Raw genomic sequence first — 13,801 nt, 5'->3', positions numbered from 1 at the left:
GAGCGCCTTGGTTCACGTCCCTCCTCTGCCACTCATGTAACCAAGCAGACAGCTGACCTTTCTTTGCTGCAGGCTACTCTCCCATCCCAGACTCCATTCTGGCCCCCGTGGCTGCCTGGCCTCTCCCGGACCCCCCCACATGGGCACCTGCCTTAAAGTCTTTGCACTAGACACGTCCTCTGCCCAGAACTCTCTTCTTCCCAGTGTCCCTTGGTGTCCCCTCCCTCTGCACTTGCAGGATTCTCCTCTACTGCTGTCTCCTCTGGAAGCCATCCCTGGCCACGCTCTTGCTCTCTAGTCCCCTGTACTGCTTTTCTTTGTCGTCATGGCTTTCCCTCTCTCTGATGTTGTGCATCTGTGTCCTTTGCTATTGGTCTGCTTCACTGTTAGGCTCCTCATCCCCAGCACGGTGTCTGGCACTTATTTGAAGAATAAATGAATGAATAAGTGATGGACTGTACTTCTGCAAGGGGCTTAGTTCAGAGCCGGGAGGCAGCTGTGAAGCAGGCAGCGTGTGTTAATGAGGGTTGACTACCAGCCGGCGATAGCACGGGAAGTAAACGGATGGGGTCCTGGGCCCCTTTTGAGGTTACGGCCTGGCAGCCTCGCTGGGAAGGCGGGATGGCACGAGCACTTAGGAATGAGGGAGTAGAAAAGGGCCGTCAACGAAAAGTCCTCAGGGCCTTGAGAGCATTTGACAGAGGTCAGGGAAGGCTTCTCCCTGCAGGGACCCTTGCAGTTGGCCATGAAGCAAGACCAGAAGTTAGCTACGTAAAGAGGGGAAGACGAGCTCCGGAGGCTGGGGGACCCACAGGGGCAGGGGCCTGGAGGTGGGGCAGCCCCAGCATGCCCGCGGAGCACAGAGGAGTCTAGGACGCTGAAGGATGGGGGTGCACTGCCGCTGTATTTGGCAGCCTATCTGTCCTGCATGTGGTGTTCAGGTATTTTCGTGTTCTGGATTGATGCATGTGTTGGCACCACCGAGATGGGTCTGAGCTCACTGCAGCCTCCTGGCATCTACTCCTCAATACTTTGCTTATTATTATTACCGAGTCATTTTAGCACTAGTGGGAAGGGACGGACTGACGGGTCTGAAGACTGATGTGTGGATCCACCACGCGGCATAGCTACCATGAGGGGCTACCCTCCCTCTCCTCTCCCCCATCATCATTACTGTTCCCTTTTCAGTGGGGACAGCCAGTAAGAAGAGCTCGGGCTTCCAGCCAGCCCAGTGTGTTCTTCTGCTGACAAGCTCTGACCTCGGGCAAGTTAACCACCCCTACAGAGCCTCAATCTCCCCATGTGCAAAATGGGGAGGTGGCTATTTATATGCGCCTTATAAAGCCAATAAATTGAGAATCACATGGGAAAGGATATGATGTGCCCGACTAATTGCCTGGCCCAGGCAGAGCACCCAAGGAATGGGGAGCTCCTATCTCCCACGTCCCCCTTCTCAAACCCAGCACTCTTCTACTTGGCGGGATGCATTCTGAGGTGAAGGACGCAGTTTCCATTGTGTGCCCTAAGAATCCTGGTCCCCTGAGATAGTCTGCAGAAACAGATGCTGTGGTGAAATAGGTTCCCAGAGGAATCCTGCACCCAAGCCTCAGGGTTCCTTCTCCAAGCACCTGCCGATGGATTTGTCTGGCCACGGAGCTGAGGATGTCTGGCGGTTTGACACACTGGAGCTTCCTGGAGAAATCCTTTGGGTGATGCAGCCTAGGTCCTCATACAGGGGCCACTCACCTATGGAGAGTCAAGGTCTGAGTGCAGGGTTGAGGTGCTTTGGAGTGAGCAGCTGATCCCGAGAGAAGAAGGGGCCGAGAAACCCAACGGCCCACAGACAGTGGTGTTGGCCACCAGCTTGGCGCCCTCCTTAGAAAGACACTATGAAGTAACAAGACATGAAACACTTTGAAAACATCTAAAGCAATTCGGCAGATTCAGACTACTGACTGTGTTCAAGTGTTAATACCAAAAGCAGACATCTCTGTTTCTTCTGACATTTTTAACATCAGATTCATGCCCTGGAATAGCCAAAAACTGACCAGAAAAAGCTTCTTGGAGCCCATCAAGAGCACCCTGTTATAGTTTAGTCAAGTTTAAATCTTGGGAAGCTGCAGGATGAAATTGGAAATCGCCCTGGGTAATGGAGAGCCAAATTGGGCCTTAGAGCAGGTAGCCTGGTGACTTACTTTTTAATGTTTCCAACATGAAAGAACACAATTGATTTTTTCCTCCTTAATCCCTCCAACTCCCTAGCTTTTATTGTTTCTAAAATAAGATAAACCAAGCAGGTATTATTTCAGCTCTGTAAACAATCTTTATTTTTCTGGCTGATAGGAATAGAAATTGAGACGGAGACCAGGCTTGCAAGAGGGGGAAACAAGGTAATCAAGGAAATCATTGATCTTAACTTAGTTGACACCTACCACTTCTACAAATGCTCTCAGTGGTTGCACCCCCCCCCCCCCCCCAATCACTCACCCTCCAGGTTTTGTCAATACCTCTTGAAAGTGCAGAGCCTCAGGCAGTGAGATCTTCAAGTGCTCCGGTTCCTTCCATGGATCAAATCACACTCGTTATTTTTGAAGATTAGTGGCCACTTCGAAAATGACTTCACTTTCTCGATCCAGACAAATAATTGTCAGATGATTTTATTTTAATGCTTTGGTGCTGGGAACATTGAAGCGGTTTCCATTTTATTGCACATTCTGAAATTCTGAGTCTGTTTCTCCTGCTTTGTGTGTCTCTGCCACGAGCAGAGCTGTGTTAGCTTCAAAAGCCTTTTCTGAGTTGGCAGACCCTCAGCAGGGTGTCCACCAGAGGAGAAATAAGCCTTAATGGGCCTAGCAGAGGAGGCAGGCATTTCTCCTGGGCTTGGTATGAGCATGAGGGTTGGAATGCACACGGCCCTGCTCCCTCTAGCCAGGACCCCGAGGCAGCTGGACACATGTGGTGCAGGGGACATCCCCTTTGACTCCACTTGCAGGCCCTGGCAGGTCCTGATGCAGCTGTTGCTGGAGTGTGGGCATCCATCCAGCTGTGCCCTGTCCCTGTCCCAGCTCCGAGTCCCCTTGCTCAGCCTTGCGTCTCAACTGCATGGGGAGCGAGGTTTGCGTAACTGGCTCTGATGACAAGACTGTTTTTCCTTCTTCCTACCTTCCAGAATCATTTTCCAGTGTTGGGTAGTACGTGAGGGGAGAAGCAACGGGGTGTAGAGGACAGGTAAGGTCTTTGGTGACAGATGGATCCGAGGTAGACAGTGGCGGCTATGTGGAATTACCTCAGCTTTCTGAGTCTCTGTGTCCCTGTCTCTAAAATGGGGACAACATCACCTATACCACCCGAGTCTCAAAAGTGTCAGTTGTAATCGTCACCATTGTTACTTTACTGCTATTATTAATGGTATTTCTAGGGTTTATGTATATTTTCATCACCAAAGGTTAGGACTTGCGGTCCAACGAGAAAACAGATCATTTGAACCAGAAACTGTCCCAAAGATTCTAGACCATGAGAACACGAGGCGCACTCTCTCTGCCTCAGCCTTACTTGGCTACATGTCACCTCACGGAAGGTGGTACCTGCCTCAAAACCATCCCTGAGCTTTGGCGAATAGGAGCCTGGTACAGGTAGGGTCCTGACGCTTGGGATCCCATGCTGCTACCTCAGAAACCAGTTGTCTGGTGTAATTCACTTACTGAGAGTGGCCGGGGGCAAAGGGAGTGGAATCATTACCTAGAAATAAAAAAAGAAGCTGCAATGCTCATACCCAAGAAGCAGGAGCCTTCACCCAACACTTGTACCTGCGCTGAGACCACAGGGCAAGCCAAACCCAAATGACACTACTTGCTGTGTCCCAGCTCGAGGTACATACACTCAGCGGAGGTGCTGTTTGTCTAGGACGGCTGTTTTCTGGCTCTCCCCTCCTCTCTGAAATGCTTCTCAAGGCCGTTCCTTCCTGGCGAGGAACCCTCATTTCTTCAGGCTAAGGCTGCCCTTGAGATGTCCTCATGAACCTGCTTCCCAGAGTCTGAGGTTGTTTTAGGGGAAGGGGCTGCAGCTCTAGTTACTACAGGTCCTGGGGAGAATGTGTTTTCATCTCGTGACACACGAGGACTTATCTCTTCTGTCGTGTTGGGAGTCTGAGGAAAGACTCAGTGAACTAAAAAGTGTCACCCTTGTTTCCGTATGGATACGCTTTGAGCTAAACCAATGCTCTCCTCATGTGAGTTAGTAAATGATTGAACTTACCAGGTTTGGAGGTTGTTTGGGCCATGGAGCAAGCCATGACCTCCTTGTCTTTGGGGACTGAGAGAGAGAATGGGGTCCCACCACCCCATGTAGGAACTTCCCTCCTGCTTAGCCTGGCTGGGTCTTCCTTGGGCTTGGGCCTAAGAACTTCCTTCAGGGGTAGAAGGCACAGCCCCGTCTAGACCCCAAATCAATGAGCAAGCAGCCCCACGGGTCCTCTTGGGGCCCCGAGGATATGTATTTAACTCTGTTATCTATTCAGGATTAAAGGCCTTCCCTTTGGCGAGCTTGTCCCCCCACCCAAAGGGTACTTAGCATCTGAGGAGCTGTTTGAAAAGACATACCACCAGCCCCACCCCCTCCACCCCCCAAGGTATGTTATAATGAGGGTGGGAAGGTAGGGGTGGGTTGAAAAGCTGCTCTGGTGATTTTAGTAAGATTACCTTTCCCCTAGACAGATTTTCAAAGTGTGGCCGCCAGACCACATCAGCCTCACCTGGAAACGTATTAGCAATGTTAATTCTTGGGCCTGACTCCAAACCTCCGGAATCAGAAACTCGAGGGCGGTCCCTGCGATCAGTGCTTTAGCAAGTCCCCTGGGTAATTTTGGGGCCCTCTCAAGTTTGAGAGCCCCTGTTCTCCGTGGTCAGGAGGAGTAGACTCCAGTGTGTTGCTTCTGCTCTGGACAGACCGGGGGACACACCTGCCACGACATCTTCTATGTCAGTATCTTTCGAAGTACTGTCCACTGACCGCTTCTGTGAATCACTTGGGTATGCTTATTAAATATTGCAGATTCCTGGGCCCTACTTCAGATTTGTTGAATCAAAATCTTTGAAGTTGGGGGCCTGGGGAGAGTGCATATTCAACATGCTCCCAAGAGACTTCTAACACTCAACAAATTTTAGGACTTACCTCACTGAATAGACCTTCCTTGCACAAAGTATGGTCTGTGGATCAGCAGCATGAACATCGCCTGAGACCTTGTTAAACATGCAGTATGGCAGGCCCAGCCAGACCTACCAAATCAGAATCTGCATTTCCAGCAGGATCCCCAGGTGATTTGTATACATTTTAACATTTGAGAAGCATTGCCTTAGACCATGTGCTTGGAGCACCTGCTATATGTGGGCCCCTAATTCAAAAGACAAAGTATCATTCCAGAGTAGACTAAGGACTCTTAAAAAGTGCCAGTGTTCTGTGGGTCCTCGCTCAGACCTCTTAGAGCTTGCCCCAGTGTGTAAGTAATATGCAAATACATACCCTTGCAAAGCACTGGAGAGCTGGCCAGCACCTAATGAGTATAGGGTCAAAGAGCACCACGTGGATCCCTTGTTGTGGGGTCTTGCATCTTTCAAGAAGGGAAGTCCATTCAAATGTCCTTCCAAACTACCTTTTCTCCCACCAGAGTAGACAGGCAATCTCAGTTTATTCTTTTTTTTTTAAAGATTTTATTTATTTATTTGAGAGAGAGAGAATGAGAGACAGAGAGCATGAGAGGGAGGAGGGTCAGAGGGAGAAGCAGACTCCCTGCCGAGCAGGGAGCCCGATGCGGGACTCGATCCCGGGACTCCAGGATCATGACCTGAACCGAAGGCAGTCGCTTAACCAACTGAGCCACCCAGGCGCCCTCTCAGTTTATTCTTAACACTTAGTCCAGAGAAACAGAGATTTAGGAGTTGCTTGACTCAATCTTTTTTTGTAGTTGGTTTCCAGAAAGGACCTACCAGCAATCCTTTACATTTTAGTGTAAGTTGAGGTTAATTTATCTTTTCTTTGGGTCTTGACGCTTTGGAAGGGGAAGGTTAACAGTATGTGCTGTGACAGACTCTAGTCTTTCCTTAGAGGCAACGGTAGCAGATGCAAAGGTGTTTAGGGCTGATGATATTCAAATCCTGAGCCTTCCAGGAGCTCCTGAGGTCATGTCTAGGATATCTGGGCCTAAACTCTGACTGTTACTGGTTTGTTTCTGTTTTGTATTTCTGAGAGGAAAGTGGTTGGGTTGTATGGTATCTGGGGCTCTTTCTATTTCTGGAAATCCTCTGAGTATTTGCTGAGCATTCAGTCTTGTGTTAGTCCCTGTGCTAGACACTGAGGGTACAGGAAATTTAAAAAAATGCTTCTTCTGTTTTCCCAGGCTGGGGTCAGGGAGAGGGATAGAAACATCTGCTCTGTCTCTGAGATCTAGGAGATATTTTCCTCCTCTCCCTTCAAAACTGATGTACCTGCATGGTGACCCAATAGTGTTCATCAAGAATATTATGGAGGGCGCCTGGGTGGCTCAGTTGGTTAAGCGACTGCCTTCGGCTCAGGTCATGATCCTGGAGTCCCGGGATCGAGTCTCGCATCGGGCTCCCTGCTCGGCAGGGAGTCTGCTTCTCCCTCTGACCCTCCCCCCTCTCATGTGCTCTCTCTCATTCTCTCTCAAATAAATAAATAAAATCTTAAAAAAAAAAAAAGAATATTATGGAAACCTCCACTTTTATTGGTGTGAAGAAACTTGTTCGTTCATTAGTTAACAATTTTTTTAAATGTCTACTACCTGTAGATAATCGTTCCTGAGATTTGTTTTTAGGTTTGATCGTGGAAGCAATCTTTCTTAAGAGCACCCGCTTCCAAAAATAAGTTTTTAAAATTTCGTACTAGTTGGAACATATTATCATGGATAGTGTACTGATTAGAGGAGAAGAAATGACTCTTTCCCCCTGCCCCCAATTTCTCAAAGGCAGTTTGAGGGAGGTCAATTTGAAGTTCTAAGGAAGGAAGACCTTTGCATCAGTTAGTATAGGCCACTTCTGGATTAGAGTGACACCCCTCCCCCCTCCAACACATACACACACACACACACACATACAAACACACACGGCACTGGTGGGAGGACAGGCGGAAGAATCAGCTGTCATTGCCATAGGCTTTGAGATGGGACATGAACTTGGCAGCCTTCCAACCCTGAGATTCTGTGAGAAGTATAGGAATGCATGATATTCATCTCAGGGACTGTGGTTCTTTTAGCACAACAACATCTACGTGGCTTATTCCATTTTGTTTCTGCAGGATGAATAGAAGGGCTGGCAAATGCACGCTAGATTATATTTCTCTCTCTCAGGTGAGAAGACACTGGGAATTTGGCTCAAATGCAGTAGGTTGAGTAGCAAACATAACGAGCTTAGAGTGCAATAGATATCTCAAAGCGAGTAACTAGGAACAGTTACAGGAACTTCTCCTAAACCAGCCTAAAGTCCTAGAGATCTGGAGGATCCCAGAAAACATCAGATTTCTCTCACCAACAGGTTTCTGAGTTATCTAAGTGCATCACAGGACACAGCTAGGGAAGATGCTGGAGGTGGCATGGGGGCCAAGTTCTGCATCAAACACTAGACCTGGGTAGAAAACTGAGAGTTTAGTATAATTTACAGCAAGTCATCCTCTTATTTAAAGGGTTCAAGCAAAGCCAACCCTTATCATACCTCACCGTGTGTCCTCTGAAGATCCAGGCTTCAAGGGGCTCATGAATACTGCTCCTACAATTTGGGTACCTGTCTCCAGGTAATGGGGACCTGGTCCAAATGCTACCTTTACATTAGGAATGCATTGTTAGAGATTCTTCTATCCAATTCTCACTTTTCACAAAAGCTGATCGTTCAAAGCTGATCTCCAGTTGCTTTTTTTATTAGACCTTTAAAGAAACCCATAGTTGGCAGTATTGCCTAATAGCAGAGAGATAAGGCTGTGGAAATCAAACAGATGGGAATTTTAGCCTTGATTCTTTCTAGCAGTGTTAACTTGGGGCAAGTTACATATCTTCTCTAAAAACCTCTTTCTTCATCTATAAAATGGGAATAGTTCTCACACATAGGTCATGGGTTGTTGTAAGTATGAAATGAGATTAATATTCATAAAGTCCTAGCAGAGTATCTGACTCAAGGTAAGTGCTTCATTAAGATCACTGTTGCTACACCTAAATCTTCCGTAGTGGGGCTTGAGGGTATGGACCTATGGTCCTAGCATCCTGGAGGTCTGTAATTGATCTCAGCATTTTCATAGTCTAGGATCATTCTTTCATTCATTTGTTCATCCAACAAATATTTATTTAGCACCTACTCCCTGCTAGGCACTATTTTAAGCACTTGGTATAGATGAATAAAATAGGGGTTGTCTCTGCTCTTATGGACCTTACAATCTAGGACAGGAGTCAGACAATGAGCAGGTGACTAAGCAATGTGAAGGAAGCAGTGATGGAACATATCAGTGTGTGGGGACCTCCTCTGATAGTGATCAGGGGAGGACATTTGAAGAGGTGACATTTAGGCTGGGCCTGAAGGATGAAAAAGATCCAGCTGGGCAAAGAACCTCTTATTCCTCCATTAACACACCGGGTAGATGCAATCTCACAAGAATACCCCATGCAGGGTGAGAGCCCCAGCCTTTTCCCCATCTGTATCGGCAGACTTTGCCAGCAACTAGGAGAATTTTGCTCATTTGATTGTGTATGAGGGAGGGTTCCATCCTAACACAATTCTCTAGGACTCGGCATTTCTTAGGATGGTGCACATGTAGGGTTCTCCAGAGAAACAAAACCAGTAGTGTGTGTGTATATGTGTGTGTGTGTGTGTGTGATTCATGATAAGGAATTGGCTCATGCATTTGTGGAAGCTGAGAATTTCCATGGTCTGCAATCTGCAAGCTGGAGATCCGAGAAAGCCAGTGGTGTCAGTTAAACTCCAGTTTGAGTCTGCAGGCCTGAGAGCTAGGGGCACCACCAGTGGTCTGAGTTTTAGTCCAAGGGCAGGAGAAGACTGATGTCTCAGTACAGGCAGTCAGGAGGAGAGAGAAAATTCAACCTTCTTCCCTCTTTGTGTTCCATTCAGACCCTCAGTGGATTAGATGGTGCCCACCCACACTGGGGGAGGCCATTTGCTTTATTGTAGTCCACCAACTCAAGTGCTAATCTCTTCTGGAAACATGGGTACAGACAACCCAAAAACAATGTTTTAACCAGATATCTGGGCATCTCTCGGCCCAGTCAAGTTGACACAAAAAGTCAACCATAGCACATCACCCGGATCCCGTTCCTATCCACTGCTGAAGGAGTGTAACTCGTGAGAAGAAAATGGACTTTTGATCCAGACCTGTGATACAACCTTTCTCAGCCGTTTCCTAGTTGAGTGAGTGTAGGCAAGTTACCTATCTCTGAGTCTCAGTTTCTTCATATGTAAAATGTGAGTGTGGCTTGTTTTGCTAGGACTGAAATTGAAATGAGAAAAGCAAAGAAAGTGTTCATTATAGTGCCTTTTATAGAGTAGGTACAGAGTAAAGCAACTTTTCCTGGGCGGTTGTTTAAAATAGTGGAAGACTACCCCTATTTTCCATGTGGTAGAAAAAGAAGCCTTTGTCTGTATGGTAGTTTGAAAACATGTCTGCAAATTCTTTGACACGCCTACCTTCTCCTCAAAAGTGGGCTTGTCTGACTGACTCACACCTGGTAGATAGAATGCAGCATAAGTGACACTGAGTGACTTTTGAGTCTACAGTGGAAAAGGAAATCGCTTCCATCTGGCTCTCTTCTCTCTTGAGATGCCCTCCACCCTCAGCCTTGGAACCCAGCCACCATGCTGTGAAGAAGCCAAGCAGCCACATGGAAAGGACACTTCTAGGTGCTCCAGCCACTGCCCTGGATGAGGTCCCAGCCAAGAGCCAGCATCAACCACCAGACATGTGAGGGAATGAGCTTTTGGATGATTCCAGGCCCTAGCTTTCAAATGCCCCCGCTGACCCTGAATGGAAAAAGGATGAGTTACTGTCAAGCCCTGTTCACACTATAAATTTGTGAGCAAAATAACTGTTATCCTTGTTTTAAGCCCTAAGGATTGGAGAGATTTGTTACACAGCAACAAATAACTAGAATAGTACACTTCCCTGTCTTGGTCTGTCCTGCCCTCTACCCTGTGTCTCTCCCATCACACTGGGCCCAGAGTAGCAGAGAGATCAGCAAAGACAACTTCTCCTCTGTGGGCTTCAGTTTCCTCCTCTGTGTGGCATTTTGGGATTAGGAACTCTGTTTGGCATTTGCTAGTCCAAGGTCATGTAGGAAACCAATATGGAAATAAGAAATGTTGCAAGATTTAGGTATTTTTTATTGTAAGCCTAAGTTTTGTGGGCTGTTGTATAGAAGTTTAATGTTCTCTGAGAGCTTTCTTTGTGAAATTTCTATTAAAGAAGACATAGCCTAGGGCGCCTGGGTGGCTCAGTTGGTTAAGCGACTGCCTTCGGCTCAGGTCATGATCCTGGAGTCCCTGGATCGAGTCCCGCATCGGGCTCCCTGCTCGGCAGGGAGTCTGCTTCTCCCTCTCCCACTCCCCGTTTGTGTCCCCTCTCTCGCTGTGTCTTTCTCTGTCAAATAAATAAATAAAATCTTTAAAAAAAAAAAGAAGACATAGCCTAAGCACCTGTGATTGGAGAAGGCATTTTTGCATGTCTAAAGACCTCCACGTGAACCATGAAATGAAATGGGCTTGGCTGTAGCCTTGCAGGCCTGTTCTAATCCACTTGTCTAGTAATTCTCATGGAGTCCTCATTAGAACCTGGGTCCTGAAGAGGTCTGCAATCCTGGGGGCCCATTTAACACCTGCAAATTCTCTTAAAGTTGAAACAAAGGCTGGTAGGCTGTAGGCTCACCAAGTTTTAAGCCCCCATCTGTTGAGTGGTTTTTGGCAGATGGTTTCTAAAGGGTGCTGTGTTTTATCATTTCAGTTTCTTCTGAAGAAGGATTTAAAATCAATTTAGGGGTCATGTTTGGGAACTTTGTCAAAACTACAGGCTCCAAGTCAAACAGGAATTGGTCCTCAGGGGCTCTCTAATGACAAAGGAAAAGTGATCTGGGCTGTTCTAAGTATCCTTGTTCTCATCCCCTTCCTTTGCCAAGGGGCAGACTTTTCTTTTGAAGTCAGTTGTCTCCTTCATTTATTCTTTAATTTCATACCACTGGGGTAAGTCTGCTCAGTCTTGGGTCTGTAACTCCTGTCCTGGGCTAGGTTTGTCTGATGAACAAAAGCAAGCCTGAAAGGGGTCGCTTTGAAAACCAGGTCCTGTGTTGAACATCACATCTCTAAATGAAACAGAAGAAACACTTCTAATTAAAGGAAGTTTCTGGATGAGCTTTGGAGAGAGAGAGAGAGAGAATAAAAGATCGTTAGAGGCTTTAGAGATCTCGTCTAGCTTACGGAATATCAATATGGAAGAACTGATTTGTTTTTCTAGTCCCTACCCTCACCCATAAATAGGCAGATCATGAATCTCAATGTCAGAAAAAGTTAATACTAAATGCCCAGCAAGAATAAAACTTGTTTTCCTTGGTCTGCTTAAGGCTGCTAAGATTGGACTATATTCCTGGGGTATTGGGTTTTCTCTCCTTTTACCGCCTGGAGCTTGTCCATTATTGTGATATTGGAGATATGTTGTCAAAGTGCAAGAGATGCTTGGCGTTTTAAGTCCTTCACTGAAGAATGGCCAGCACCCGAAGGGTCCTATTCATCAGCTGGGCTTTGCGGTTGTCACCCTGGTGGTGGCTGAAGCTGTGAGGAGGGTTGGCTCTTGCTCTGGGATGCTCTTAGAGCAAAGGAAAAGGGGGAATAGTTTTGGGTTGGAATTTTAGTTGAGAGATTTACACTTACCTGGCTAGGATGAGAGAGTAGTTCGTGTTGGACATGCCAGAGGTATTCTGCCTGGGGGTCCCTGGCCCTGAGCTGTGGTTGTTGGCTTCTGTTCGTTAGAGCCCTAAAGGGTTGACATCTGGTATTGGATCCCTAGCTGGGTGGAGGATTGGAGATACAGATATAAAGGCTGTAGGTGAAATCAAGAGACCAGAGGGACCTTGACAATCAATTAGTCTAGCCTCTTTGTATTGCAAATGCAGAGATGGAGACCTAGAGCCAGGGAGTGATTTGCCCACAGTCTATAACAGAGGCAAGGCCTCCTTTTTCTTCTGTCAGCCCCAGCCCAGGTCTCAGTCTGGGGCAGGCAGCCTGCAAATGCCGGCCCTTGATCACAGGGGTGACCCAAGGAGAGGTTACCACCGTGAGCCGGTGCTTGCTGTGAGAGAAACAATTTAGAGTGTTTACCTTATGGGTATTTGTCAGCAGAACCACCTTAGGGTTAGAGATGGCAGCTTACATAATGAACCTGGCTCTGTAGGCTCCTTCAGCAGGAGGGACCTGGGCAAAATAGCCTCCCTTCCCAGTTCATCCATAGTCATGCACGCCCTGCCTGAGCTGAGGCTGAGGGGAAGCACAGGTCCTGTCATGTGGTAGAGACTGTCTCCAAGTCCCAGGGGAACCATGTGACAATGACGTTGTGGGTGTGAAGGAAGCCGATATGCTCACTGGCATGGGAGGCAGAGTTCAAGTTTTGTTGCAGAAATATTTAGATTTTTTTCCATGGGTGACTGAAACCTTGTGAGTCCCAGCACTTTGGGTGAGTGGTTCTCCTCACCACCCCAGCTTTTCTCCAAACCTCCTTTGGATGCAGTCATGTAACTGCCGGCCCTTGCTGACTAGAGTCCCTCCGTAGCTATGCAGGAGCCATGTAGCGTGATTCTGACTCAGTCTATCTGGACAGTGCCTTCAACTAGTCTCAGAGACTCTTCTAAGAAAATGGAGGCCAAAGAGGCTTTTGTCTTGGAAGAATCAGCAATTCCGTAGTACTAAGGGAGGAGTTGAGTTTGGCTCCTGTGAACTTCTCAATGACTGGATGAATGCCATTGGGGAAGACAGGGCTGGATTGACTTTAATAACCAAGCAGCCCAACTTAAGAGCTCACAATGGATCTAACCTGTTTTTCATTTTGTGTGTGTGTGTGTGAAGATTGATTAATCAGCTTCACTATGCAGATTATAGGAATTTTTAAAAATCAAATATACTTATGTTAGTATGATTTATCTGTTTTATTTGACGCTGTTGACGTTCTCCATTACTATTTAGAACCTGATGTTTTCTCTTATTTTTAAAAAAGATTTATCTATTTTAGAGAGGGGGGAGGGGCAGAGGGGAGAGAGAGAAACAGAATCTCGAGTAGACACCCTGTTGAGCACAGACCCTCCCCCCCTCCCCCCTATGCAGGGCTTGATCTCAGGACCCTGAGATCATGACCCAAGCCAAAATCAAGAGTCAGACATTTAACCAACTGAGCCACCCAGGCGCCCCTGTCTTATTTTTAAAATGTCTGTTTCAATAGTCCATGAAGTAGGTGAGAAGACAGTCTTCCTGACAGTCTGACTGCCCCTTTGTCTATATTCTGGACCATCCTCTGTCTGTATCTGTGACTAACTATCCCTCTTTCTCTTTTCCCTTTGTCCATCCCTTCCTTTATTTCTTCCTTTTTTAATTGAATAAATATTTGCTCTCCTACGATGTGGAAAGCATTATTATTTTTTTTTAATTCACAAAGCTGATAAAACTCCTCTGTACCAGTGTAGAGCTTGACAGTAAAGTAAACTGGCCCTGCAGAGTTGAGGACAGAAGACTTCTCAATGTCAGAACAACAGACTTGACCA

At 47.0% G+C, this 13,801-nt stretch overlaps 1 protein-coding gene across 1 annotated transcript in view; it reads left to right on the top strand.

Annotated features, from left to right (window-relative positions):
• Positions 1 to 13,801, top strand: part of ALK (ALK receptor tyrosine kinase) — a 687,757-nt gene that overhangs the window by 149,923 nt on the left and 524,033 nt on the right. The gene's annotated exons all lie outside the window — the stretch shown is intronic.

The sequence above is a fragment of the Mirounga leonina genome, unplaced genomic scaffold (assembly GCF_011800145.1).
Source record: "Mirounga leonina isolate KUSES-001 unplaced genomic scaffold, KU_Mleo_1.0 Mir_125, whole genome shotgun sequence".
Lineage (NCBI taxonomy): Eukaryota > Metazoa > Chordata > Mammalia > Carnivora > Phocidae > Mirounga > Mirounga leonina.
The sequence above is the reverse complement of the archived record's forward strand: the minus strand, read 5'-3'. Positions and strand labels throughout refer to the sequence as shown.